Raw genomic sequence first — 27,471 nt, 5'->3', positions numbered from 1 at the left:
GAGAGCGCGCTATGAATGAATCAGTCCAAGTGGAAAACTCGCCCCTTCACAATAGGAGGCACAACTCTTCCCTGCTGCAGAAAAGCCATGGAAAGTAGAAGAAGCCGGGTGCTGCTTTCACAGACCTCCCCTCCTACTTACATCTGGCGTCCATATCAGATGCAAAGGCTAGCATATTGGGAGCCACAAACATACAGCTCAAGCCGGGGACGGCAGCACCATAATTGCGCTAATTGACCTGTTAAAATATTAAATAGCACTCACACACAGATTGAGGGGACGTGCAGCAGGTGAAGATCCCCCTTGGGTTCTAGGAGATTATATATATCACTCAGAGAGTGTAATAAGGGTCATGGTAATTCATAGTGTGGTTAATACTGCATCTGAATGCATAACATAAGCAAGGGACAGGCTTACTGACACCCACCACCCCGCCGGGGCAAATGCCCAGCTGGCCCCCTCCTATCACTATGTACTTGCATAGCTTTGCATGATCTATGTTGTGTTGTGCAGGGAAGTGTGACCTAGTCCTATCTACTATGCATTAAACTGGACACCATACTGGGTTTATCCAATGTGTAAGGGGGTCTTTTTACCCATTCAGAACACATGTACGCTCGACTGAACTCAGGGTGCATGTATATGTGCCGGACTGGCCCACCAGAGGACCGGAGAATCTCCGGTGGGCCCCCAGCTTTAGAACCAGCACAAACACTGACTGACATGTGGTTTCTCACTGGTTATTTATTGGTGGGCCCCCAGGATCATTCCCTCAGGTGGGCCCCAGATACCCCAGTCTGACACTGTTCATGTATATGTGGGCAGTGCCGGACTGGCCCACCAGAAGTCCGGAGAATCCTCCGGTGGGCCCCCAGCTTTAGAACCAGCACAAACACTGACTGACATGTGGTTTCTCACTGGTTCTTCATTGGTGGGCCCCCAGGATCATTCCCTCAGGTGGGCCCCAGATACCCCATTCTGAAACTGTATGTGGGGATCGGGAGAGCGGGCAGTCGGCCAAACCAACAACTATTTAAAATGTATGAGCCAAATAGCTCTGACAGTGGCGGCTTATCTGCCAGAATAAAGATCAGGATCCTTGTCTGATCCTTGTCTCCATGACATAAGCCATTGGGGACACTTGGGACACCAACATACTTATAAGGGTCAGGTCACATAAACTAATTAATTTAAGTAAATCTCTGCTCATTCTGGGTTTAGTAGTCAAGTGGGCGGCCAATCACTGAGCAGGACCACCCAATTGGCAGGATATCTTGAAAATTTCCCTACAAAACTATATATCAATCTGCTCAGCTTCTCCTGCTCTATTACACGATGCTGAAAAACTGGACTGCATTTTCAGCGTGATAGTTCCCATTTAAATGGAATTCATATATAAGGCACAGTGCTATAAAATAGTCATATAATGAATTATACAACGGGATGTGAAAGGGTTAAGTGCGACTGATGGTCCGTAAGCGTCGGTCTGTTTAATGTAAAGGTCACGTTGTCAGATGCATAGAAAAGTTCCCACATTCTTCTGCTTTGGCCTACAGCAATATAGCAAACTGAACCTGATACAAAGTCCATGACAATGCTCCCCAGTGTGTGCGGCCAGGATTATCGCTTTAATAGGTTGGACAGGAAACATTGGGAATAACAGCGCAATGAACTATAAAAGAACGGAGCTGGCCTTATCAGCAGCGAAAATAAATATTAACAATGGCAGCTGCTACAGCAGGGCCGCCCATTCACCTGCAAACACAAAAACAGGTGAATACGTGCGTAGGTGTAAAGAAAAAAAAAAAAGAGAAAGAAACGACACTTTTACGGTCCTCGTGACATCAAATATTTGTTTGGACTGGAGAACTGCAAGTCAGCTAGATCCCGAGCCATAGAAGATAATGAGGGCCCATAAAACCGAGGTGTATCTGACAGCTACGCATGCCCAAACTGTGCCCGGCAGATGTCAGATGAGCCAGGACGGATGCTTACAGCTATGGAGGTGGCTAGATTGGTGCCAATTTTTCGCAAGGTTTCCGGTAGGGAAAGTCATAAAAAATAATTTTCTCAAGCTCATATAATGAATGTGATTATGTGAAGCTGGAATCACTTTATATAATACACACTACTAACTGACCTTAAAAAAAAAAGTGCCTTAAAGGGTATCTAAAATAAAAATTGAGTTTTATATCATTTTATAGTCTTAGGTATCCCGATTCCAACAATGTTTTTACATACTTGCTATGTCTCACCATACCCAAGATATAGGGGTTTTATTATTTGGTGACTCTTCACTAAAGAGTCAGATGGGCGGGAACATTTCTACAAAATAAGGGGTGACTTCTAGACTTAGGGGTGTATTTGAAAGCTTTACAATCTCAACTCCGAAACATGATTGACGCCTCCTAATCCCACCCCTTGAACTCGTAATCATATCCATATTTTGTAATAAAGTTCCCGCCCATTTGACTATTTAGGAAAAAGGTGCATGAAATAGTAAAAGGCCAATATCTCAGGAACTGGCGGGCGTAACAAGAAAGTAAAAGCACTGTCGGAATCAGGATACTCGAGGCTATAAAGTGATATAAGAAGTAATTTTTAGTAATATAGACATGTTCTGTCTATATGCCCCACTGGGTGTCTCTGTGAGCCAGGGCAGAAAAGGATGAAATTCAACATGCCTGACCCTTCTCTGCCATCATACAGCAGCACAGAGTATTTCTGGGTATAATGTTAAATCGTGGAAAAACCCTTTAAGTTATCATGGAGACTCAGTGGTCTTGCTTTGTATTTCACTTCATATTTGCATGGATTTCACTGGTCTCTCCAGTGTCCTCCCACATTTCACATGAACTGACTCTAATCTGTATATTAGGAGGTTTCAGTGTTTGAGATTAGAGAATCACGAGTCAGGGACCAATGTCAGGAAGTGTATTCTCTCTATATGACACTGTATCAATATAGTATATAAGGAGAATATAATAAGACTCAGAAAGTGTTTGAATCATCTGTAATAGAGGGCGTCTGTCCTGCTTCTCCCTGTAGGTGGCAGCATTGTGCCTTCCAGAGCATGCCCTGCAGCATGACATTGACCCTATATAGCTGATATATACTATGCTGTATTATATTGTTACTTATACATAGTTGTACTGATTACTTTTGACGTAAGAACTTAGATCATTTGCATCAACAAATAATTGATCCCCTCACCTGACACGTAATATTATTGTGTGTTATTATAATATGGCATCATACTACCGCTCTGTCCGCTGTTGCTGTCCTTATATGCACAAGACAACTGCAACATCTCTAACCCCATTATCATACCTGTTTAACTCACTATCTATCTCCTATCTATCTATCTATCTATCTATCTATCTATCTATCTATCTTCTATCTATCTATCTATCTCCTATCTATCTATCTATCTATCTATCTATCTATCTATCTATCTTTCTCCTATCTATCTATCTATCTATCTATCTATCTATCTATCTATCTATCTATCTATCATCTATCTATCTATCTATCTATCTATCTCCTATCTATCTATCTTTCTCCTGTCTATCTATCTATCTATCTATCTATCTATCTATCTATCTCCTATCTATCTATCTCCTATCTATCTATCTATCTATCTATCTATCTATCTCCTATCTATCTATCTTTCTCCTGTCTATCTATCTATCTATCTATCTATCTATCTATCTATCTATCTATCTTTCTCCTGTCTATCTATCTATCTATCTATCTATCTATCTATCTATCTCCTATCTATCTATCTCCTATCTATCTATCTATCTATCTATCTATCTATCTATCTATCTCCTATCTATCTATCTCCTATCTATCTATCTATCTATCTATCTATCTATCTCCTATCTATCTATCTATCTATCTATCTATCTATCTATCTCCTATCTATCTATCTATCTATCTATCTATCTCCTATCTATCTATCTATCTATCTATCTATCTATCTATCTATCTCCTATCTATCTATCTATCTATCTATCTATCTATCTCCTATCTATCTATCTATCTATCTATCTATCTATCTATCTATATATCTCCTATCTATCTATCTCCTATCTATCTATCTATCTATCTATCTATCTATCTATCTATCTATCTATATATCTCCTATCTATCTATCTCCTATCTATCTATCTATCTATCTATCTATCTATCTATCTATCTCCTATCTATCTATCTATCTATCTATCTATCTATCTATCTATCTATATATCTCCTATCTATCTATCTCCTATCTATCTATCTATCTATCTATCTATCTATCTATCTATCTATCTATCTATCTCCTATCTATCTATCTATCTATCTATCTATCTCCTATCTATCTATCTATCTATCTATCTATCTATCTATCTATCTCCTATCTATCTATCTATCTATCTATCTATCTATCTATCTATCTATCTCCTATCTATCTATCTATCTATCTATCTATCTCCTATCTATCTATCTATCTATCTATCTATCTATCTATCTATCTATCTATCTCCTATCTATCTATCTATCTATCTATCTCCTATCTATCTATCTATCTATCTATCTCCTATCTATCTATCTATCTATCTATCTATCTATCTATCTATCTATTTTAGACATAGATATCTACCCTGCTTAGACATAGATTTCAAAACTAAAATTCTAATTGCCTGTAGCTGTCACTAGGGGGAAATTAGGAGCTTACTGTATACTGTGTTACTATTGTGTTCAATGCAAAAGCAGTATGCAGGAAGCTCCTGTGCTCCCCCTAGTGGTGACTGCAGACTGACGGAATTTCATTATTGGAAATGTGCAAAAGAAAAACTCTACAGGCGACTACTGCTAAAACAGTCTATGTCACAGTTGAAGTTCTTAAAGTGGTGGTATTGGTAAATAAATAAATAAGTGATAAATAAAAAAATCAACCCAAAATATATAGCTTTCTAATATAGTGTTATCACTTATAGTACTGACTTCAGAGGCTTTCACACGATCCACAGTGACTTGAAGCTGAAAACAGAAGAACTGCAAAATGTGTATTGTCTACAGCTCCCCATAGAGTGGATCTTTTCTTATACAAAAAAAAAAATTATATATATATATATATATATATATATATATATAGAGAGAGAGAGAGAGAGAGAGAGAGAGAGAGAGAGAGAGAGAGAGAGAGAGAGTGATGAGTGATTATAGCATGCTGCCTTGTAATGAATGATGCTGCAGAAAGAGGAGCAGACAGGGAGTGCCTACAGCAGGTGCTGCAACCTCACTGTGCAATAGTCTGCAGGAAAATGAGGCATTCTGTAATAGCTTTGGTCAGGGAACTGGCAGGTGTGCTATGAGAGGGAAGTAGGGAGGGTGGAGGGACTATGATGAAAAGCTGAGGGAAAGCAAGGAATTCTGGGAAATGTGGTACTGAACAACTGCTCAACCAGGAAGGATTAAGACCCCACAAACAAATGGATTTTTGGTGGTTTAAGAACTGGGGCAAACAGGTAAGCAAATATATATGCGTCAGTTATATGCTTCTGAAGCATGTTCATATATCTATTTTACCTGATGTCGGAGTACCCCTTTAAAGATAACTAAGAAGCAACTAGTCCCGGCAGAGGTAAAAAGCAGTGCAGCACTGCACCGTACAGCGGCGCTACATGCAGCCAATGAGTTAATGTATTTCCTTAGTGAAGGTGCATTACCTGCAGCCCATGCTGATTGGTCTGATCTTCAAGCCAGTCACACATGCTGCAGATTCGGACTGTCTGTAGTGTTGTATGTTGTCTATGGTTTCCTGTTACAGTGGTCTGGGAAAGTGTAACCTGAGGCCATTGTCACTCATGGGACCACAAGTATTAACATGGTAACATGGTACAAGTAAACAGACATGTGAGCAATGGTAGGTCTCGCTCTATAACATGCTGCCCATATTTTGCATAGGATTTCCAGGTAGACAGGTTCCCTTTAAGACATGAAATATATAGAATTTTTTTCCTTCTGAACAATGCAAGACATCTGTCATCTCGGCACCATAACAGGCCCTACCAGTTTTATCAGAAAAAAGAGTTAGAAAACCATAGCTACTTTCATCCAAAAACAGCTCCACCCCTGTCCTCAGGATGTGCGTGGTATTACACCTTAGCTCCATTCATTCCAATGAAACTGAATTTATATATTAAAAAGGGGGCATGGGGAGCTATAAGAAACCTGAAGGGGACACTAATGTAACGCCCTATTGGGTCCTCTACAAAAGTTTTAGTTACGTGCTCTATGTTGCTTTATTCTTGACAGTTTTTGTACTGTGACACAGAATGTTTTTTATTTTAATTTCAATCTGTACCAAGGATAGGGTCACCCAAATACTAACATTGTAGGAACCTTTAAACATGTAAAATAATAAAGCCAATACTTACCTGCCCATGTTCTCAGGCCTTGTTCCCCAGTCACCACAGCCACAGCTCTCACTTCTGTTCCCATCTCTGAAGTGACATGCCGTTCGGCCAATCACTGGATTGATTGGCTGATCAGCCTGTCACTTTAGTGACGAGTTTGGAAGTTTGGGAGGCAGCTGTGGTGAGTGGAGAACACAGGAACAAGGCAGGAGGGCATCAAGGGAACGTGGACACTGAGGGACCCTCGCATTAGCTGTCGACTGATGATTTTTAAACATGTTGAAGGACAACTTCAGCTGATGATCGGCTCCTCAGCTGATCATTGTCTTTATTACACAGTGCAGTGCTCGAAATAGTCTGATTCTGCAGATAATCGCTCCATGTAATAGGATTTTAAAAAATGAGGAGCAAGAGTGTCTGAGAAACAGACAATTATAGATTGTGAGGGGAAGTTGTACAAGGACCCCACAGCCCTAGACTAGACCAGCAGCTTCTGGCTTGACTCTGGGGTTCAGGTCACATATTTCTTATGGATCTATACCCCAACAACTGGGAAGTCTAGCACAAAACACAAGCACACCCCACTGGTAGGAAGTGCACTGTAATGGGATGGATTCAAGAAGGCAAAAAAACTGTGGACCAAGCTTTTGTATTTCTGCCTTTAAGAAAAGCTGATTATTAAAAGACTAGATGGAGAGGAAAAGCTGACTGGACCTTCATCTTGAAAGTGGAATTAGTCTGGTCTTTGTAGGGTTCACAGTGGTCACAGTCTCATTTCCCATTACTGGGCTGGCAGTGATATGGTTGTTGCACTATGATGGTGTTGCACTATGACGTTGTCCCAGCACTTTACAGTTACATTCAAACACTTTAAAGGCACATACTTTAAAAGGAGGCAGGTTTGGCTAGATTGGGTTTCACTAAAAATCTAAGTCTATAGCTGACCGCTGCTGCAGCTCTCTCACTCTCTTACCTGTCTATAGTCAACCTTCACCAGAAAACAACTGCTTGACTCAGTTTTCTTTAATAAAAAAATGAATCCTTTCATTACTACAATTCCCAGCTGCGGGTGCAGGCCATTCCAGAAGCCGATCCTATAGCTATGTGGTCCTTGTACAACTTACCATGAGAGACTAAACAAGATGAACAGCGGCCAAAATTTTTGAAACAACAACATCACTTCATGTTGCTTTATTTTATATTGTCGTTGTTTTTTTTTTTTTTAATCGACATGAATAGAATACCAGCAACACTCACTCTGTCATTACAGTAAGACAAGTAAAGTTGACCACCCTCTGATTTTAACAGGACCAGCTGCCTCTCTAAAACAGGGATCTTAAAGGGTACTCCACTCTAAACTAACTTTTGATGTGTTGCTGTCCATGGTGAGACTGTCAATTCCTTCCATACTTGTTATTATCTATTCAGTCTCCTTCCCCCAGTTCTGAGCTGCTGCTTTCTGCTGAAAACACAAAAATCTGTGTGTGAGCTTTTCTCTCTCTCTCCCCTCCTCCCGCCTCCCGTCTAAGACGGCTGATGTAAACAAGTCCCTGGCAGGCTTCATCTGCAACATTGTAGCTTCTTTGTAATGCTGGGAGGATTATTCTAAGGTCAAGTTGCTGGTGAACTCACTGTGATTAACCCTCCCGGCATAACAAAGAAGCTACAATGTTGCAGATAAAGCCAGTCAGGGACTTGTTTACCTCAGCCGCCTCAGAAGTGAGGGTGGAGACAGAGAGAAAAACTCACACACAGATTTTTGTGTTTTCAGCAGAAAGCAGCAGCTGAGCACTGGGGGAAGGAGACTGAAAAGATAATTACAAGTATAGAAGGAACTGTTAGTCTCACCATGGGCAGCAACATATGAAAAGTTATGTTTGAGCGGAATACCCCTTTAAGGTCTTGCAAAATTTCCATCATGTTCCTGGACAGATGCCTGGCTCTGCCTCAATGTTGGACCAAAGAAGGATCGGGCATGTTGGACTTCAATTGCCTGATTTTTGGGCTTAGGAGGGGTTAAAAGTCTGGCAAGGTTTTCTCCCCATTCTCCTTTGAAAATACATGCACACCCAAAATCAGGGAAGATAGCTGGATTATGTCTTTGAAAAGCTATGTGGACATTCAGGAGCCCAGGAAAGCTGGATAGAAACCTTAGTATAAGGAAGAGTCAAGGACTTATACTTGTTGCTCAACCTGTGGCTTTCTAGCTTGTTGCAAAACTACAATGCCCAGCATGCCCTGACAGCCGTAGGCTGTCAGGGCATGCTGGGCATTGTAGTTTTGCAACAGCTGCACATATACTTTTTGCAACAGCCTTTCAGGATGACTCCTTCCCAATAGAGATGAATGGCGCTGAGCGCCCAATAGCGGCCGTGCAGTCATGCTCTCCATTGGTTCCTCTCTTCCCATTCAGAAAAAACACCTTTGTCTTTCTCCCCTTTTCTCCTTCTAATCTCCAGCTCTGATTGATGCAAGATGAAAGCGGGAGAGGCACTTGTTAATTATTGCCCCCCTCCCCTATGCAGGAATGCCCCCCCAGGACGGGAGGATTATAGTAAGAATAGTTCATAGAAAACCATCTATAGGAACCCACAATTGCTTTATTGAGACCATTCTAACCTGGAGTCCAGCTGCTCGGCCTAATGAGAATTTGCATATATAATATAGAGATATCAATGGGCGAGTGAGGAATATTTGCATAGGAATGGAGCCGGTGACGTTCCACCTCCCTTACAAAGAAAAGTGTCAGTCGCAGCATTCCTAAGTAGATCCTGGAAGATCAGGTAGATTTCCTATCGATGATCGGTTATAGCGACAGGGATATGGAGAGCGTAATGAAGTAATAAAGTTTAATTATATACTTTCTTATATACTTTATATTTACATACAGGATATTTGTTTGGCTTGTACTTTACAACCTGTACATAGCTGGTGTATCAAGTGTAGGCAATGCTCTGTGAGCTAAACAACCCGGACTGATTTATTATACATAGCTAGTCTTGCTAAGAAGGGGTTACAACTGCAACCAGTCTAGACAATGCTCTGTGAGCTAAACAGACTGGACTCTGGATAGATACATTATGCGTAAGTTTTCCTGTTTTTAGCTGAGAATTGTAACCAGTCTAGATAATACTCTGTGTGTACGTACCGTGGTTCCCCCAAAATAAGACATCCTCCTAAAATAAGACACCCCAGCTAACCTACCAACTAGCCTATAATAAGGCATCCACCCAAAAATAAGGCCCCCCCCAACCCTAAACTAAGGCATCCCCTAAAAGTAAGGCACCCCCCAAAAAGTGACCTTTTCTGCTTGAATAGGTGCTTGAGAAGAAATAAGAGAGGTAGTTGTAGCAGTACTTGTAAGGTAGAGTAGGGTAGCGTAAAGGAGAGGAGCTGGCCAGAGGAGCCCTGACCCAGTGTATCAATGTACTCTGTCGGAACCTGAAGATATCTTACTTGTACTCGTGTATAGACTTTGGTCTAACCACCTTCTGCCCCCAGGTATTGTCAAACCCGTCCCAGTAGGTTAGTATAAGCCTCAGCCGTGGTTATCTGGGTGTAGCTAGGTGTCCGAGGTGTCCCAGTTACCTGCACTGCGCGATACGATACGTAGACCTTCTTTATGGTAACTTTGTCCTATTGGGGCTAGTTCCTCTTGTGCTCAGGATACTGCCCTGCTCTGTTCTGACGTGTTCCTGGGGTGGGTCAGGGTGTTCCTTGGTGTCCTCCTCTCTGAGAATCGACACGAGACTACTCTGCACAGGAGAGACAAAAAACACCTGTTGTGGGACACCAAAAGTATGCTGGGAGGGGGGTGCCTGGGGGTTCTGGAGAAGAGAGCCAATAGGGGGAGACTGGGGGGAGAGAGACGCCAGTTTAGCCAGTTTACACAAACTCTCACACACCTGGAGAAAAAAAACAACATCTGTTTTTCAGTACCAGAGACTGTGGCAGTCATGCACTGCTGAAGCCAACCCTGGTGTAACCTAAGTTAGAGGAGTAACCCCTTGCCTATGCCGTGGATTCTTACTTCAGGACAGTCACCCCCTTGAGAAGGAGAGGAAAAGAAAAAGGCTGGTCCGCAAATCACACTAGTCCTACCAAAGGTCCGGTGCAACAGTACCAGGAAGGTGGGAAAAAATGAGGTCAGAGGAGTGGTCATGCGGCACTGGATTTTTTTTTGGTCGGAGTTCTACTTTAACAGTCTGGACTCCAGACTGATGCATTGTTCATAGCAAATTCTGCTCTGATCTGAGAAGTGATACAGATGTATCCAGTCTAAACAATGCTCTGTGAGCTTAACAGCCTGGACTCCAGACTAATACATTGTATGTATAGCAGTATAACTGATCAAGAGGCTACTACCTCATCATTATACAGGTGTTTGGAGTGCCACTTTGTCTTATTAGAAGCCACAACTCTAATACATTTGGGTTATACTTCAGAGCTGTATTCACAATTCTGCTGGATGCCAGAAGAAACTGGCTTGTTGACACCTAATTTTTCCAATATTAAGTGATTGTTAAGTGCCTGTCGGTAAAAGATTGACTCCCAGGAAGCAAAGTGAGCAAAGTGCGGATACAAAACCAGTCACCAGGACGTCATACTGCATAAAAAGCTGAGACCCTGTTAGGCCTAGAGGCCTAAATAATAGCCGGTTACCAATATAAACAACTTGCATCATTCTCCCGCATATTTCAGGTGGTCCAAGATGCAGAATCATCTGGAAAGTAGGGTCCATGGCAAGGACATGTCCAGTTGAGCTTTTTCCGCCATATGGACCCATGTATTATCTATGAATTATTGATGCCTCTCTATGGGAGATCAACAACGAAATGTTCAAAGAGCTGAGAGACAGAAGACTGGAATAAAGCGTTGGACGGCCATTCATCCAGTAACCCAAGGAAAACAAACACGGTGATTTTATTTAGCGCGGCTTGTTAGGCTGCAGGTCTTCTTAAGTCACACAAGTAAGTGTATCGTAATGAGCTCCATCCATCAAAGTCAACGCTTCAAAAGGGATGTTTGTTTTTTCCGAAAGAAAAGTGACTTTTTGTAGGAGGACAATTCATCAAATTAATAAAATAGAATTATTTTCGGAGGCTTTCATGCCCATGTGTAGGTCGGGTTTTATCGAATTCTTATAGGGAAGATGGAAGACTCCTCAGATGTGTTGAATAGCGCCTTCAAGAAGAGGGGGGGACTGGAGCTGGGGTTAGGGTAGAGCCTATCTGTTAGGGTTATGCCATGGGGGTGGATTAATCACCTGGGCTATACATCATAGAGGGACCACCCAGCAGTTATAGAATGGCTTTATGGGTAATAACTCTTCCATCTGTTCAACCCCTTCCTTAATTTTCTTATTCTATTGACCTCAGACTTTGGAGGTCAAGGCAAGCTAAGGGTAATAGACCTGACCATCCATTGTCACTTCATGGCTGAAGACGTGGCTTATTTCCCGTAGACATTGTGCTTCATTTAGATAGTACCCTGCCATTGATGGAAGGCTTGCACCCCATTACACCCCAAAGCAACTGGCTCAAGTGTAGTCGGCATTTATTTTGGTTGTACCTAGGTTGGCCCAACTGTAGGTGACCCAAGCTATTCGAAGCCATGTTGATCAAGTAGTATGAAAGCCGATATGTACTTCTCTTACATACTTTGGTCTTCTCTACTTGCCTGGCCTTCTAGCTAGATCATATGAGGAGTTATTATAATAATTATGAGTCAAGGGGGCCGTGCCCTTTTGGTGAGTGTCTCCTGGAGGTCAAGGGGACAGTGCCCTTTTGGTGAGTGTCTCCTGGAGGTCAAGGGGGCAGTGCCCTTTTGGTGAGTGTCTCCTGGAGGTCAAGGGGACAGTGCCCTTTTGGGAAGTGTCTCCTGGAGGTTTGGGGTGTGTGTGTGACCATGTGGTTGAGCACCACCTTGCAACCCCAGCACCCTGTCTGAGAAAGCCAACTCATATTTAAGGGTTGTTGGTGGATACTGAGGTTCTGGGAGAGGGGGAAGCCAGGATGCAAACCGGCTCAACCTAACTACGGGGGGCATCAATCCTCAACCCTTCTAGGAGTATTCTGATCTAGAGAGAGGGGTTAATACGGATATTTTTCCCCATGAATACTGGTATGCACCAAAGTCAGTGGCTTTTTCAGCTGTGTGCAGTTCTTCACGATGTTCCTCAATTTGGTAGCCCTGATTTTGGGTCTCCTAAATCTGATTGTGAAGTGGATGGTAGTAGCACCAATGAGTTAGGAGCAGAATTTCTGTTATACTCAATGGGCATTCACAATTTTCTATGGAGTTGTCCATTGCTGGGTCTCAGCTTCGACTGTTCCTTCTGGGTCTATGATGTCAAGATAAATGGGAGTCCTAGAGACCCAACCTATCATGAATTACCCATGTTACGCATGACAGATTTATATACCGTCCATTCCATTTTCTCCTGATTTTAGGCAGCAGGTTGGTTTTTTGTTGGGGGCTCTGGATCCAATTCCGGGTTTTAGTTGTTACTGGTTGTTGGTGTGGCTTGTGCCTCCTCATATTTATCTAATGGACCATTTACCTTTGTGCAGGTTCTGCTCTCTATCCTGTTTGGCATCTAGTTCCCCCTGGTCTTTGTCATTTCTAATGGCTGTGTTGGTTCTTGCCTGTTGGTGGTTTTCATGACTTAATTTGTGGGTACTATCATTTGTGCTTGTAAGTTCTCTGTTCCTGTTGGCCTCAGCCACCCTTGGTGAATTCTTTCTCCATCATCCTTCGGCTATTACTGCTCCTATATACCCCAATCATCCTAGTGAGTAGATATTCAATATTTTGGACTTGTATGTATTTCTTAAGCAGTTACTTTCCTTCTGTTCCTTTTTTTTTTTCTTCAAATCAATCGGTGTCAAAAAGTTATACAGATTTGTGATTTACTTCTATTTAAAAATCTCGTCTTCCAGTACTTATCAGCTGCTGTATGTTCAGCAGGAAGTGGTGTATGCTCTCCAGGCTGACACGGTGATCTCTGCTGCCACCTCTGTCCATGTCAGGAACTGTCCAGGGCAGGAGAGGTTTTCTTTAGGGCTTTGCTGCTGCTCTGGACAGTTCCTGACATGGACAGAGGTGGAAACAGAGAGCATCGTGTCAGACTGGAGAGAATACACCGTTTCCTGCAGGACATACAGCAGCTGTTAAGTACTGGAAGACTGGAGATTTTTAAATAGAAGTAAATTACAAATCTATATAACTTTCTGAAACCAGTTGTTTTGAAATATTTTCCCCCCGCTCTTTTAAGACCTGGGGGCATCTGAGTCCAAAGAGCTATTATGAGCTATTAGTTCTGCAACCTAGTATTATTGCACATAGTGAATACAACCTTCTATGTCCTCTGTCTTTTACAAGAGCTCAGATACAAAAGCTGTATTCCTATCTCATTCTTGATACTTCTTCAACGTAATAACAGATAAAAGAGAGAGAGGGGGATCGGTCGGCCCTGATTTGTGATGTATAGAGGAGCATAGTCAATACGCATACAGCTCCGGAGGCAGCATACATTCTCCATAGTACTGTGAGTGACTGTAACTAATGGCTCGTCATGTATTTATGCATCGATGTGTTCTGCGGTCTCAGGTCCACCACCCGGCCTAATGATTTATGTCTTGGTTAAGCCGGCCTGTCTGTGTGTTTACCCCTTCTCTCAGGAATACTGCAATTGCTGTGAAGCCACAGAACTCCTTCTGATCGCACGTCTTTCAAGACTCCTTTGAATGACTGAAGGAACGCTAATAAAGCAGCCTACAGAACAACCTATTGATGACCTGGAAAAAGCCTCTCTGTTTCATTTGGAATTTCCGTAACCTGAATGTGCAAATGACATGGAAATTCTGGAAAAAAAAAAAAAAAGGCACCCCGTGTCTGACTCGTGAACCTTCTCCAAACATCGCCTCTCTATGCTGGATGATTTGGTCGCGGAGAAGGCAAAAGTTCACTGTAGTATCCAACACGTCTAGAAGGAGCATTCATTGCTGCCCAACACCATGATGATGGATGGACACTCATAGACTTTGCCAATGTTTGGGGTCGTCAAAGGCTTGTGCCGTCTAATCCATGGTAGAAGGGATTGGCCTCCTGATTGAAGCCATGCAAACAACTTCCGTCCATAAGATTCCTAACATTACTAACAATCACTTCATTTACCAAAAATGACTTCTTACCCTGGGAAAGTCTTAACGTTTCCCTTCTCTGCCGCCTGTGGTTAGGTGAAACAGTGGGTGGAGCTTAGCATGTGTGGTGTCCTACCACGGGTGTTACTGTTATATACACCCATCGTGAAAGTCTGTACTTATTGTACTTATGTGGTGATGAAAGGTAGTGATAAAGTTTTGCCACTAGATTTTGCTGTATTAGATATGCGTGTTCAGATGCTGCACAGCTGAAGTGTATAAAGGGTTATTGTTTCTTTGTATGTCACACGGATCTGCGGACCAATAGGAATCTGTTCTTCTTCTCTCCTATCAGCTCTCTCTTTACTTCTTCTGTTGCACTCTTCACCCACTCACAGCGCACGTTAGTCATGCTGAGAAAGGAAGTCACATTGGTGGAGGAGGTGCATGAGTCTTTCGTGTGGGACATTGTAGAGGAAGCTAGACAGCTCCCTACAGTGGTCCTCTCTGGGCCCTGGCCCTCTGCCAGGTCCCCTACCCAAATTAGTCTTAGTCAGAACCCTGTATGGGTAGGACTTCATACAGGTCACAACTAACAGTTCTCTTCTCAGTAACGCTACACAACAGTGTGCAGTGCTAAACACCATCTAAAAGAGGACAAGTCAGAGAAAACCTCAACCTACGCTGTGGATTAGGAGTATCACAGAGCAGGACAGTATCTACAGGCAGCAGTAAGCTAGGAACTGATATGGATAGAGCAAAGTTGCGTAAAGCCTAGGAACTCTATCTCACAGCGCGATTGTCAGCAGAGAACCCTCAGCATTCCGCTCATCCCAGGTAACAAGATCTGGGGCTTGTGTCACCCCCTAGGACGGTTCAGCCAAATCTAGTGGACATAAGGTGGTGTGATACAATACAGGTAAATACATGGGCACAAGTTTTCTTCTTCTTCTTCTAAATATTCTTCTACCTCATTCTCCAACATCCCGGCAGAGCACAGTACTACTTGGGTTGAGACTCTCACGACATCCTCCTCTCTGCTACTCTTCTTCTTTGTATCACTCAGCGCACTACTCAGTCGGCACCACTTTACTCCTCACTGTATTCCTGTCGCCTGATTCGGTTGCTGTATTGTCAAGTATTTGTCTGCAAGGGTTATCAAATGTATTATCAGAGACTCTGTGATTCTTCACCTCACACCGACACAGCACACACTGCAAGTGACCGGCCAATCATCCGACACAACATCACCGGGGGCTCACACCACACATGTTCTCTGTGCAGGAGAGAGGGAGAGCAAGCCTAGACTGTGTGTCTGCAAACTATTAACCTGTTTCTAAACAGCACTTAAAGGTAAATCAAGGCTTATTTCTCATCTCATCATCAGCTTAATGTAACCCCTTCCTTCTTGCATCTAATGTATTACTCCCCCTCCCTTTAGTCTGCCTCCTTTTAGTGTAACTATCACTGTAGCAGCCATAGCAGCTGCTATGGGGCCCACCACATCAGGGGCCATGTTTTGTTATTTTTCAAAAATACCCATGAAGCACCATCACCAAAGAGGTCTGCGCAATAGGAAATGACTTTCATCTTTAATCCGGCTAAGGCTTTGCTATCTCAGGCACCGTAAGCTGACTCATTCCTGTCAATATTTGCTCAGCTTTTTGCATAATTCTCAGAAATCATGCAAATTTCCCGGCTGCACTGGGACAATATCACCTGCTCCGGCCTTGCAGATAAGAACGTAAATGGAGTTCCTGGGCATTCAAGGTGGAATTGTAGCCAGAAATGAATACTCCTATTTAAATTTTTTTTATCTAAGTTCAAATATTTGAGTCAGAGACGTAATCTCCTGACCTTACCGACTGGTCCTAGAGACACCAGCGTGACCAGCAGAACTCCGGCCAGATGGTCACCTGGCATCCAATTTCACCATTGCTGGACAAGCTGAGCTTTGTTCTTGTTCCTTGACTATAGTTATCCATGGAAACTGTCTACTCTTATATCCTTATGTGAATCCTCAAGCAATCTATGAGATCTAGATTTCATATCAGGAGAACCATCCCCAGGACATCTGCCAATGGTGGAAACAGGAACTGGACAGGTTGGATTTCAACCCATAGGATCCTATTGTTTTTTTGAGATATGAGGCCGACATGTTTCTACTTCCAATGGCCTATGGGGAAGTAAAGGTAACATGTGCACCTAAGCTGGCCATACATCCTCATGCCTACATGCCCGGCCTTCCAAGACACCATTAGTGGTGGTTTATCTCTCCAAGAACAAACAGATCAGGAGATTGGAAATTCAACATGTCCAATCCTATTCTCAATCCTTCAATGGCAGCAAAGCATGTATTCCACTTTGCTATTCGGCCAAAGTAAAAAAAAAAAAGAGGAACTCCAATAAAAAAAAAAAAAATAAAAAAAAAAAAATATATAAAATTGTATATATATATATATATATATATATATATATATATATATTCAAATCAACTGGTACCAGAAATTGGTATAGATTTGTAAATTCATTCTATTTAAAAAGCTCAAGTCTTCCTGTACTTATCAGCTGCTGTATGTCCTGCAGGAAGTCATATATTCTTTCCAGTCTGACACAGTGCTCTCTGCTGCCACCTCTGTCCATGTCAGGAACTGTGGAGAGCAGAAGCAAATCCCCATAGAAAAACCTTGCCTGCTCTGGGCAGTTCCTGACTTGGACAGAGGTGGCAGCAAAGAGCACTGTGTCAGACTGGAAAGAATATATCACTTCCTACAGAACAAACAGCAGTTGATAAGTACTGGAAGACTGGATATTTTTTTTTTTTAAACAAATTAATATACAAATCTATATAACTTTCTCTCACCAGTTAATTTGAAAAAACAAAACAATATATTTTTTTTTCTCCAGAGTTCCCCTTTAAATACAATTTAAAATGCTATTATGGAATGATTTTTTTTTAAATTGGATCTTAAATTTTACATTGGAGCTGATTAAAAAACAAATTGGACAAAGTTATGTTAACTCGTGTTCTGAAAGAGTAATATGAGAAGAGGAAAATGTATATTAAAAAGTGGTGCTGATTGTAATGATTGGTCCACTTTGCTGTGCCATGATATGGTGCTGGTGAAAGTGCACTGAACAGGCTGGCACACACTGTGCTATGCTGGTGATTTAAACAGTGTACTACTATAGATGGCTTGTGGGAGGAGAAAGGGTTACTGATGCACTGGCTTGGCAATGTTCTCTATGAGTAAAGAGAAAGATCATGGCTAGGAGAGGGTTACACTTAGTCATAAACTTCTGCTGAACACAAGAGAGGAAAATTCGGTACAGTGGCAGCACAGTGTACATACAGCAACAGCACAGCAAAGAATAGGTTGTACTAGCCACTGAAATTCCTGCTGATATAAGATGAGAGGGAATCCCTGATTTACCTTTTAGATATAGTGCATATATTTTAGAGAATGGTTTCAGGTACATTTTTTTTTCTTTATCCCCATCCCTATCCCACTTCCTGCGTTATGTCTTGCTGTATCTGTTACTAAAGACAGAATTCACCTGGCAACAGGCAGTGGGCAGCAGATTGAGAAGTGAGACACCTAGAGGTCAACACATTAAAGTTGTTTTTTTTTGGTAGGGGGAAGTGTAAGGAGTCATTTTTGATTTACAGAAATGTTGAAAATCCCATAGGCCATCACATGGAGGGAGGTTGTTTGCAATGACATTGACCATTTCAATCTTGCTATAGATGTTAATGATGACTATAGCTTACCTTAAGTCTTTGGGTTGGGCTATCCCTTTTTTTTCTTTTAAGCTATCTCTATATGGAAATTTCCGGAATTTTCTGATGAATATTCCCTCACATACAAAGTAACAAATGTTAATAACAAGGCTGGTTTTGTTCCAAACTGCTTATTTTTTGTGAATGGAAATGAGAACCTGTTAAATGAAGGATCTTTGTGGTTTTGCGGCTGGTACAGTGAACACAAGCGGGAATAACAGTTGTGGTGAAAGTACTTCCTCCCCTCCGGGCCACTTCCACATCCAGAATGAATCTGTTTCCCCCCCAGCTTCTTTACTGGTTTGTGCAGAGTGACAATTAACTAATTGAGCGAGCAGAACTATGTTATCAGCTGAAATCCATTCATGTTTATAGGAGCTGGGGGATAAGATGGAGGCAGCAGATAGGAGGAACCGCAATAGGACCATTAGCTGAGCGGTCACTCCAAATACCCTAAATATATGTTTGTGGTAGAGAATAAAATGCTCAGTTTTAAAGGGGTACTCCAGCGCAAAAAAATTATTTCAGATCAACTGGTGTAAGTACGTTATAGAGATTTGTAATTTACTTCAATTGAAAAATCTCCAGTCTTCCAGTACTTATCAGCTGCTGGATGCCCTGCAGGTGGCGGTGTATTCTTTCCAGCCTGACACAGTGCTCTCTGCTGCCACCTCTGTCCATGTCAGGAACTGTCCAGAGCAGTAGCAAATCCACATAGAAAACCTCTCCTGCTCTGGACAGTTCCTGACATGGACAGAGGTGGCAGCAGAGAGCACTGTGTCAGACTGGAAAGAATACACCACTTCCTGCAGGACATACAGCAGCTGATAAGTACTGGAAAACTTGAAATTTTTAAATAGAACTAAAATACAAATTTATATAACTATCCTACACAAGTTGATCTGAAAGAAAGAAAATTTTGCCAGCGTACTCCTTTAAGGGTTTTCTGGGTTGTATAGCCAGGGCTGGACCCCTGGGTGGCTATGTACCGTGCTGTACACAGTAGTCAAAAGTTGGCTAGTTGGTAGGATTGGTCAACTGTTTAATATGTAGGACTCTTGACTCTCCTCCCTGATTTTGGGGAGGAAAGGATCAGGCATTTTGAATTTCAAGTGCCCAACTCTTTTGTTTTTGTGGAGATAAGCTGTTGCCAGAGCTGCCTGGGAGCGGTTTACTTCCCCTCACCCTGGGCAGAACACATGAATGTTTGGTCAAGATGAATGTTAATGTATGTGGGGGTATCAGGTGACATATGTGCCAGCTGAAATTTTAGTGTCCCAGTACAGGGGTAACTAAGCTTTTTACCACCTGACAGAAAGTAACTCTGTCAGGTGCCCCACCAAGAGCTGAGAGCTGTGATTTCCCACTCCAGCCACTAGGTGTCTCACTCTCCCTTTGTGCACAGCTGCACTGTACTTCACAAGGTTTTAGCTATGTGTGTGATTAGCCAATCACAGGTGCATACACTCTTCTCTTCCTGTCACATGACCATATATAGAAAAGGGGTCTGGGAGTGGTTGTCTAGTTCTAGTTCAAGTGTATGGGAGGCAGAGTTCCTGCTGCAGTTACTAAGCTCCCCTGGTTTAGGCCAGAGCCCTTGGCAGGGACTACACTTATTTCTTTAGGTAGAGACTAAGACTACCAGTATGCTGTGCAAAACCCTAGAGGTGGGGTAACTGGAAGATTAAGACCAACCCTTGCCTATACATTGAGGATTCTTCAAATCAGGACAATCAACCCCTAAAGAAAGGCAGAGGGACTGATCCCCAGTAAGGCAAAGATGCTAAGAGCCGAAGCAACTTACTGACACACGCTCGTCACTCTGTGGATAGGAAATAACAAACTGAGATGGGAATATCCCTTTAAAAAATAATAGATCAGGGAGATGCTCTTGGTAACCTCACTGGCAAAGAGGTGAGGATCCTGAGTAGAAGACTGAGGATCCTGAGCAGAAGACTGAGGATCCTGGACAGAGGACTGAGGATCCTGAGCAGAGGACTGAAGATCCTGAGCAGAGGACTGAGGATCCTGAGCAGAGGACGGAGGATCCTGGGCAGAGGACTGAGGATCCTGAGCAAAGGACTGAGGATCCTGAGTAAAGGACTGAAGATCCTGAGCAGAGGACTGAGGAACCTGAGCAGAGAACTGAGGAACCTGAGCAGAGAACTGAGGAACCTGAGCAGAGGACTGAGGATCCTGAGCAGAGGACGGAGGATCCTGGGCAGAGGACTGAGGATCCTGAGCAAAGGACTGAGGATCCTGAGTAAAGGACTGAGGATCCTGAGTAAAGGACTGAAGATCCTGAGCAGAGGACTGAGGATCCTGAGCAGAGGACTGAGGAACCTGAGCAGAGAACTGAGGAACCTGAGCAGAGGACTGAGTATCCTGAGCAGAGGACTGAGTATCCTGAGCAGAGGACTGAGGATCCTGAGCAGAGGACTGAGGAACCTGAGCAGAGAACTGAGGAACCTGAGCAGAGGACTGAAGATCCTGAGCAGAGGACTGAGGATCCTGAGCAGAGGACTGAGGATCAGGGCTGGCCTTAGGGTAGACGGCGCCCTGTGCGAAACTTTTTTCGGCGCCCCCCACCACCACCAAATCCTACCGCCCAACCCCACTGTCAGCTGCAGTGTTGCATGACCACAACCCCTTCATACCCTATCAGGGTACAAAAATCCAGTAATAGTAGCAAATCCTTGCACTACTTATCCTCACCGTTCATCCAGCCAAGTGTACAGACGCTGGGGCACAGGAAGCTCGTGCAGGTAAATGGTGGTATTACAGTGACGCACAGCGGTGCTCAGTCCATGAGAGGTACTTACAAGAATACGATGTAGAAAATAATAGCGAGACGGCACTCACGGGATTCAGCTGGATGCTGTTTATTTGCAAGGCTTCCCTGTATGCCATTGCATTTTATATTCGGTGATTTTTGCAACTAAACAGCATCCAGCTGAATCCAGTGAGTGCCGTCTCGCTATTATTTTCTACATCATACCCTATCAGGGGATGATGGGGTTGTGTTCATGTAACACTGCAGCTTTTAGGGGATCATGGGGGTTGTAATCATATAACACTGCAGCTATGAGGCTATGATGGGGGTTGTGGTCATGTAACACTGCAGCTATGAGGGGGGGTTGTAGTCATGTAACACACACCAGCTACCAGGGTATGATGGGGTTGTAGTCATGTAACACACACCAGCTACCAGGGTATAATGGGGGTTGTATTCATGTAACACACACCAGCTACCAGGGTATGATGGGGTTGTAGTCATGTAACACACACCAGCTACCAGGGTATAATGGGGGTTGTATTCACGTAACACACACCAGCTACCAGGGTATGATGGGGGTTGTAATCATGTAACACACACCAGCTACCAGGGTATGATGGGGGTTGTAATCATGTAACACACACCAGCTACCAGGGTATGATGGGGTTGTAGTCATGTAACACACACCAGCTACCAGGGTATAATGGGGGTTGTATTCATGTAACACACACCAGCTACCAGGGTATGATGGGGGTTGTAATCATGTAACACACACCAGCTACCAGGGTATGATGGGAGTTGTAATCATGTAACACACACCAGCTACCAGGGTATGATGGGGGTTGTAATCATGTAACACACACCAGCTACCAGGGGATAATGGGGGTTGTAATCATGTAACACACACCAGCTACCAGGGTATGATGGGGGTTGTAGTCATGTAACACACACCAGCTACCAGGGTATGATGGGAGATGATGGGAGTTGCAATCATGTAACACACACCATCTACCAGGGGATAATGGGGGTTGTAGTCATGTAACACACACCAGCTACCAGGCTATGATGGGGGTTGTAGTCATGTAACACACACCAGCTACCAGGGTATAATGGGGGTTGTAGTCATGTAACACACACCAGCTACCAGGGTATAATGGGGGTTGTAATCATGTAACACACACCAGCTACCAGGGTATAATGGGGGTTGTAATCATGTAACACACACCAGCTACCAGGGTATGATGGGGGTTGTAATCATGTAACACACACCAGCTACCAGGGGATAATGGGGGTTGTAATCATGTAACACACACCAGCTACCAGGGTATGATGGGGGTTGTAGTCATGTAACACACACCAGCTACCAGGGTATGATGGGAGATGATGGGAGTTGCAATCATGTAACACACACCATCTACCAGGGGATAATGGGGGTTGTAGTCATGTAACACACACCAGCTACCAGGCTATGATGGGGGTTGTAGTCATGTAACACACACCAGCTACCAGGGTATAATGGGGGTTGTAGTCATGTAACACACACCAGCTACCAGGGTATAATGGGGGTTGTAATCATGTAACACACACCAGCTACCAGGGTATAATGGGGGTTGTAATCATGTAACACACACCAGCTACCAGAGTATAATGGGGGTTGTAGTCATGTAACACACACCAGCTACCAGGGTATAATGGGGGTTGTATTCATGTAACACACACCAGCTACCAGGGTATAATAGGAGTTGTAGTCATGTAACACACACCAGCTACCAGGGTATAATAGGAGTTGTAGTCATGTAACACACACCAGCTACCAGGGGATAATGGGGGTTGTAGTCATGTAACACACACCAGCTACCAGGGTATGATGGGGGTTTGGGAAATACTAGCAGCACTCAGCAGCCTGACAGACAACACATTGATGGTGACACTCACTGTCAATGCTGCTGCTCCTTTTCATAGTCCAGTCCCTGGTAGGAGGCCTCCAGCTGCCGCCATCACTCCCCCTTCTCCCTCCTCACACACAGCAGGAGAGGGGGAGGGGCCGTCAGCAGCTCCGTGCAGCATGTGAGTTTAAGAAGAGAACCAGCCAGGGCCAGAGGCGGCATCAGGGGGCTGAGAGGGCCGCACTTGCCAGGTACTGATGGTCTGGCAAGTGCCTGTGTGGCCCGAGGGCGCTGTCCGGAAGGCAGGAGAGGGGAAAGGAGAAAACCCCTGCGGAGGAGGAGGGCGCTCCTGCAGACAGAACATCTAACAGCAGGAGCGCCCCTGCTGGCCGGGAGTGATGCTGCGCCCTGTGCAACCGCACTAGCTGCACACCCCTAAGGCCGGCCCTGCTGAGGATCCTGAACAGAGGACTGAGGATCCTGAGCAGAGGACTGAGGATCATGAGCAGAGGACTAAGGACTGAGTATCCTGAGCAGAGGACTTTTATTTGCTCAGAATTTCTTACCAGTGTGTATAACAATGGAATGAGATAGTTGCCCATTCAGGAACATGTTGCTACACTTCTTCTCTAGGGCGTCTGCCTTTACAGGGAATGTATCACCCAGATTTTTTAAAACTGATTAGAGGCAGATACTGAAACGCATTCTTGTATGGTAATCTGAATTTATTTTCTGATTGTAATCAGTTGTAAATTATTATGGGGGCAGCCATCTTGCCTGGCCTACTTCAGGGCATGCTCAGTGACCTTTATAGAGGTCATTCTACAGGGAGGGAAGGCTGAGTTGTGATGAACAGCTGTTGTGTGCGCCTCTGTTATCTATATACTGATGTCACCTGCAGTGGCGGTCTTTGGCACCAAGCACCCCAAGCGATCGCTTGGGGCCCCCAACATCCAGGGGGGCCCCCACGCCCCGCTCTTGTGCTCAAGACCGCTGGACAGGGACGCTGCCCCGCTTGCTGCTGCCATCTGAACTGTAACTATGAGCACCCGTAATGAGTGCTCATAGTTACATGCAGCAGCACTGACAGGGCGGGAGACATTGGCTCCCTTCCTGTCAGTCACTCTTGTGGCCGCAGGAAGGGTTTTCCCTGCTGTCACAAGTTGCAGCTTTGTCCTTGTGGTGCCGGCGCTCCAATGACATTACTGGAGCATCGGCGCCAGGACAAGGGGAGTGCGGTCTCTTGTGATCGCAGGGAAAACCCTTCCTGCGGCCACAAGAGTGAAGAGAAGAGGAGACGCCCGGACCCAGGTGAGTATAAGTGTTTGTTTTATTGTGTTATATACTATATGGGAGGGGGAGCACACAGGGGTCTGTTTAACTGGGGGAGCGCACATCGGGGGTCTATATAAATGGGGGAGCACACAGGGGGGCTATATAACAGGGGGAGCACACAGGGGGGCTATAGACTACTAGGGCTTCACAGAGGGGTCTATATACTACTAGGGGCAGCACACAGGGGGTCTATATACTACTTGGGGCAGCAGAATGGGGTCTATATACAACTTGGAGAGCACACTGGAGGTCTATATCCAAGTGGAAGAGCACACAGGGGGGCTATATACTACTGGGGGAGCACACAGGGGTCTATATACTACTAGTGGGGCACACAGGGGGTCTATATACTACTGGGGGAACATACAGGGGGTCTATATACTACTTGTGAGGCACACAGGTGGTCTATAAATAACTGGGGGAGCACACAGGGGTCTGTATACTACTGGGGCAGCACACAAAGGGTCTATATAATACTGGTGGGGCACACAGGGGGTCTATATACTACTGGGGGAACCACACAGGGGGTTTATATACTACTGGAGGAGCACACAGGGGTCTATATCCAAGTGGAGGAGCACACAGGAGGTCTATATCTAAGTGGGGGAGCACACAGGGTGGCTAAATACCCCTGAGGGAGCACACAGGGGGCCTATATACTAGTGGGGAAGCACACAGGGGGTATATACAACTGGGGGCAGCACACAGGGGGTCTATATACAACTGGGGCAGCACACAGGAGGTCTATATACTTCTGGGGGAGCACACGGGGGGGGGGGCTATATATAGCTGGGGGAACACACAGGGGTCTATATACTACTGGGGGAAGCAAACAAGGGGTATATACTACTGGGGGCAGGACACAAGGGGTATATACTATTGGGGGCAGCACACAAGGATTATATATTACTGGTGGTAGCGCGCAAGGGGTACATACTACTGGGGGCAACACACAGCGGTCTATTGTTTTGGAACACGTCGAGGGGGGGGCCCCAGACAGAACTTCGCGTGGGGCCCCAGAAATGCCAAGACCGCCCCTGGTCACCTGTCATTATACTCCTGTGTTATCTATATACTGGTGTCACCTGTCACTGTCCTCCTGTCTGTGTTATCTATATACTGCTGTCACTGTACTCCTGTCTGTTTTATCTATATACTGATGTCACCTGTCATTATACTCCAGTCTGTGTTATCTATATACTGGTGTCACGTGTCACTGTACTACTGTCTGTTTTATCTATATACTGATGTCACCTATCACTATACTTCTGTCTGTGTTATCTATATACTGATGTCACCTATCACTGTACTCCTATCTGTGTTATCTATATACTGTGTCACCTATCACTGTACTCCTGTCTGTGTTTTCCATATACTGGTATCAACTTTCAATATAGTCTTGTTTGTGTTATCTATATACTGGTGTCATCTGTCACTGTACTCCTGTCTGTGTTATCTATATATTGGTGTCACCTGTCACTGTACTCCTGTCTGTGTTATCTATATACTAGTGTCACCTGTCACTGTACTCCTGTATGTGTTATCTATATACTGCTGTCACTGTACTCCTGTCTGTGTTATCAATATACTGCTGTTACTGTACTCCTGTCTGTGTTATCTGTATACTGCTGTCACTGTCCTCCTGTCTGTGTTATCTATATACTGGTGTCACCTGTCATTATACTCTTGTCTGTGTTATCTATATACTGGTGTCACCTATCACTGTACTCATGTCTGTGTTATCTATATACTTGTGTCACCTATCACTGTACTCCTGTCTGTTCTATCTATATACTGGTGTCACCTGTCACTGTACTCCTGTCTGTGTTATCTATATACTGGTGTCAACTGTCACTGTACTCTTGTCTGTGTTATCTATATACTGGTGTCACCTATCACTGTACTCCAGTCTGTGTTAGCTATATACTGGTGTCACCTGTCACTGTACTTCTGTCTGTGTTATCTATATACTGGTGTCACCTGTCACTGTACTGCAGTCTGTGTTATCTATATATTGGTGTCATCTGTCACTGTACTCCTGTCTGTGTTATCTATATACTTGTGTCACCTGTCACTGTACTCCTGTCTGTGTTATCTATATACTGCTGTCACTGCCCTCCTGTCTGTGTTATCTCTATATACTGCTGTCCTCCTGTCTATCTGTATACTGCTGTCACTGTACTCCTGTCTGTGTTATCTATATACTGCTGTCACTGTACTCCTGTCTGTGTTATCTATATACTGCTGTCACTGTCCTCCTGTCTGTGTTATCTATATACTGGTGTCACCTGTCATTATACTCTTGTCTGTGTTATCTATATACTGGTGTTACCTATCACTGTACTCCTGTCTGTGTTATCTATATATTTGTGTCACCTATCACTGTACTCCTGTCTGTCTTATCTATATACTGGTGTCTCCTGTCACTGTACTCCTGTCTGTCTGTTATCTATATACTGGTGTCACCTGTCACTGTACTCCTGTCTGTGTTATCTATATACTGGTGTCACCTATTACTGTACTCATGTCTGTGTTATCTATATACTGGGGTCACCTATCATTATACTCCTGTCAGTGTCATCTATATACTGGTGTCACCTGTCATTATACTCTTGTCAGTGTCATCTATATACTGGTGTCACCTGTCATTGTACTCCTGTTTGTGTTATCTATATACTGTGTCACCTGTCACTGTACTCCTGTCTTTGTTATCTATATATTAGTGTCACCTGTCACTGTACTCCTGTCTGTGTTATCTATATACTGGTGTCACCTGCCACTGTACTCTTGCCTGTGTTATCTATATACTGGTGTCACCTGTCACTGTCCTCCTGTCTGTGTTATCTATATACTGCTATCACTGTTCTCCTGTCTGTGTTATCTATATACTGCTGTCACTGTCCTCCTGTCTGTGTTATCGCTATATACTGCTGTCACTGTACTCCTGTCTGTGTTATCAATATACTGCTGTTATTGTACTCCTGTCTGTGTTATCTATATACTGCTGTCACTGTACTCCTGTCTGTGTTATCTATATACTGCTGTCACTGTCCTCCTGTCTGTGTTATCTATATACTGGTGTCACCTGTCACTGTACTCCTGTCTGTGTTATCTATATACTGGTGTAACCTGTCACTGTATCCCTGTC

The sequence above is a fragment of the Dendropsophus ebraccatus genome, chromosome 4, assembly GCF_027789765.1.
Source record: "Dendropsophus ebraccatus isolate aDenEbr1 chromosome 4, aDenEbr1.pat, whole genome shotgun sequence".
Lineage (NCBI taxonomy): Eukaryota > Metazoa > Chordata > Amphibia > Anura > Hylidae > Dendropsophus > Dendropsophus ebraccatus.
Note: the sequence above shows the minus strand (reverse complement) of the source record.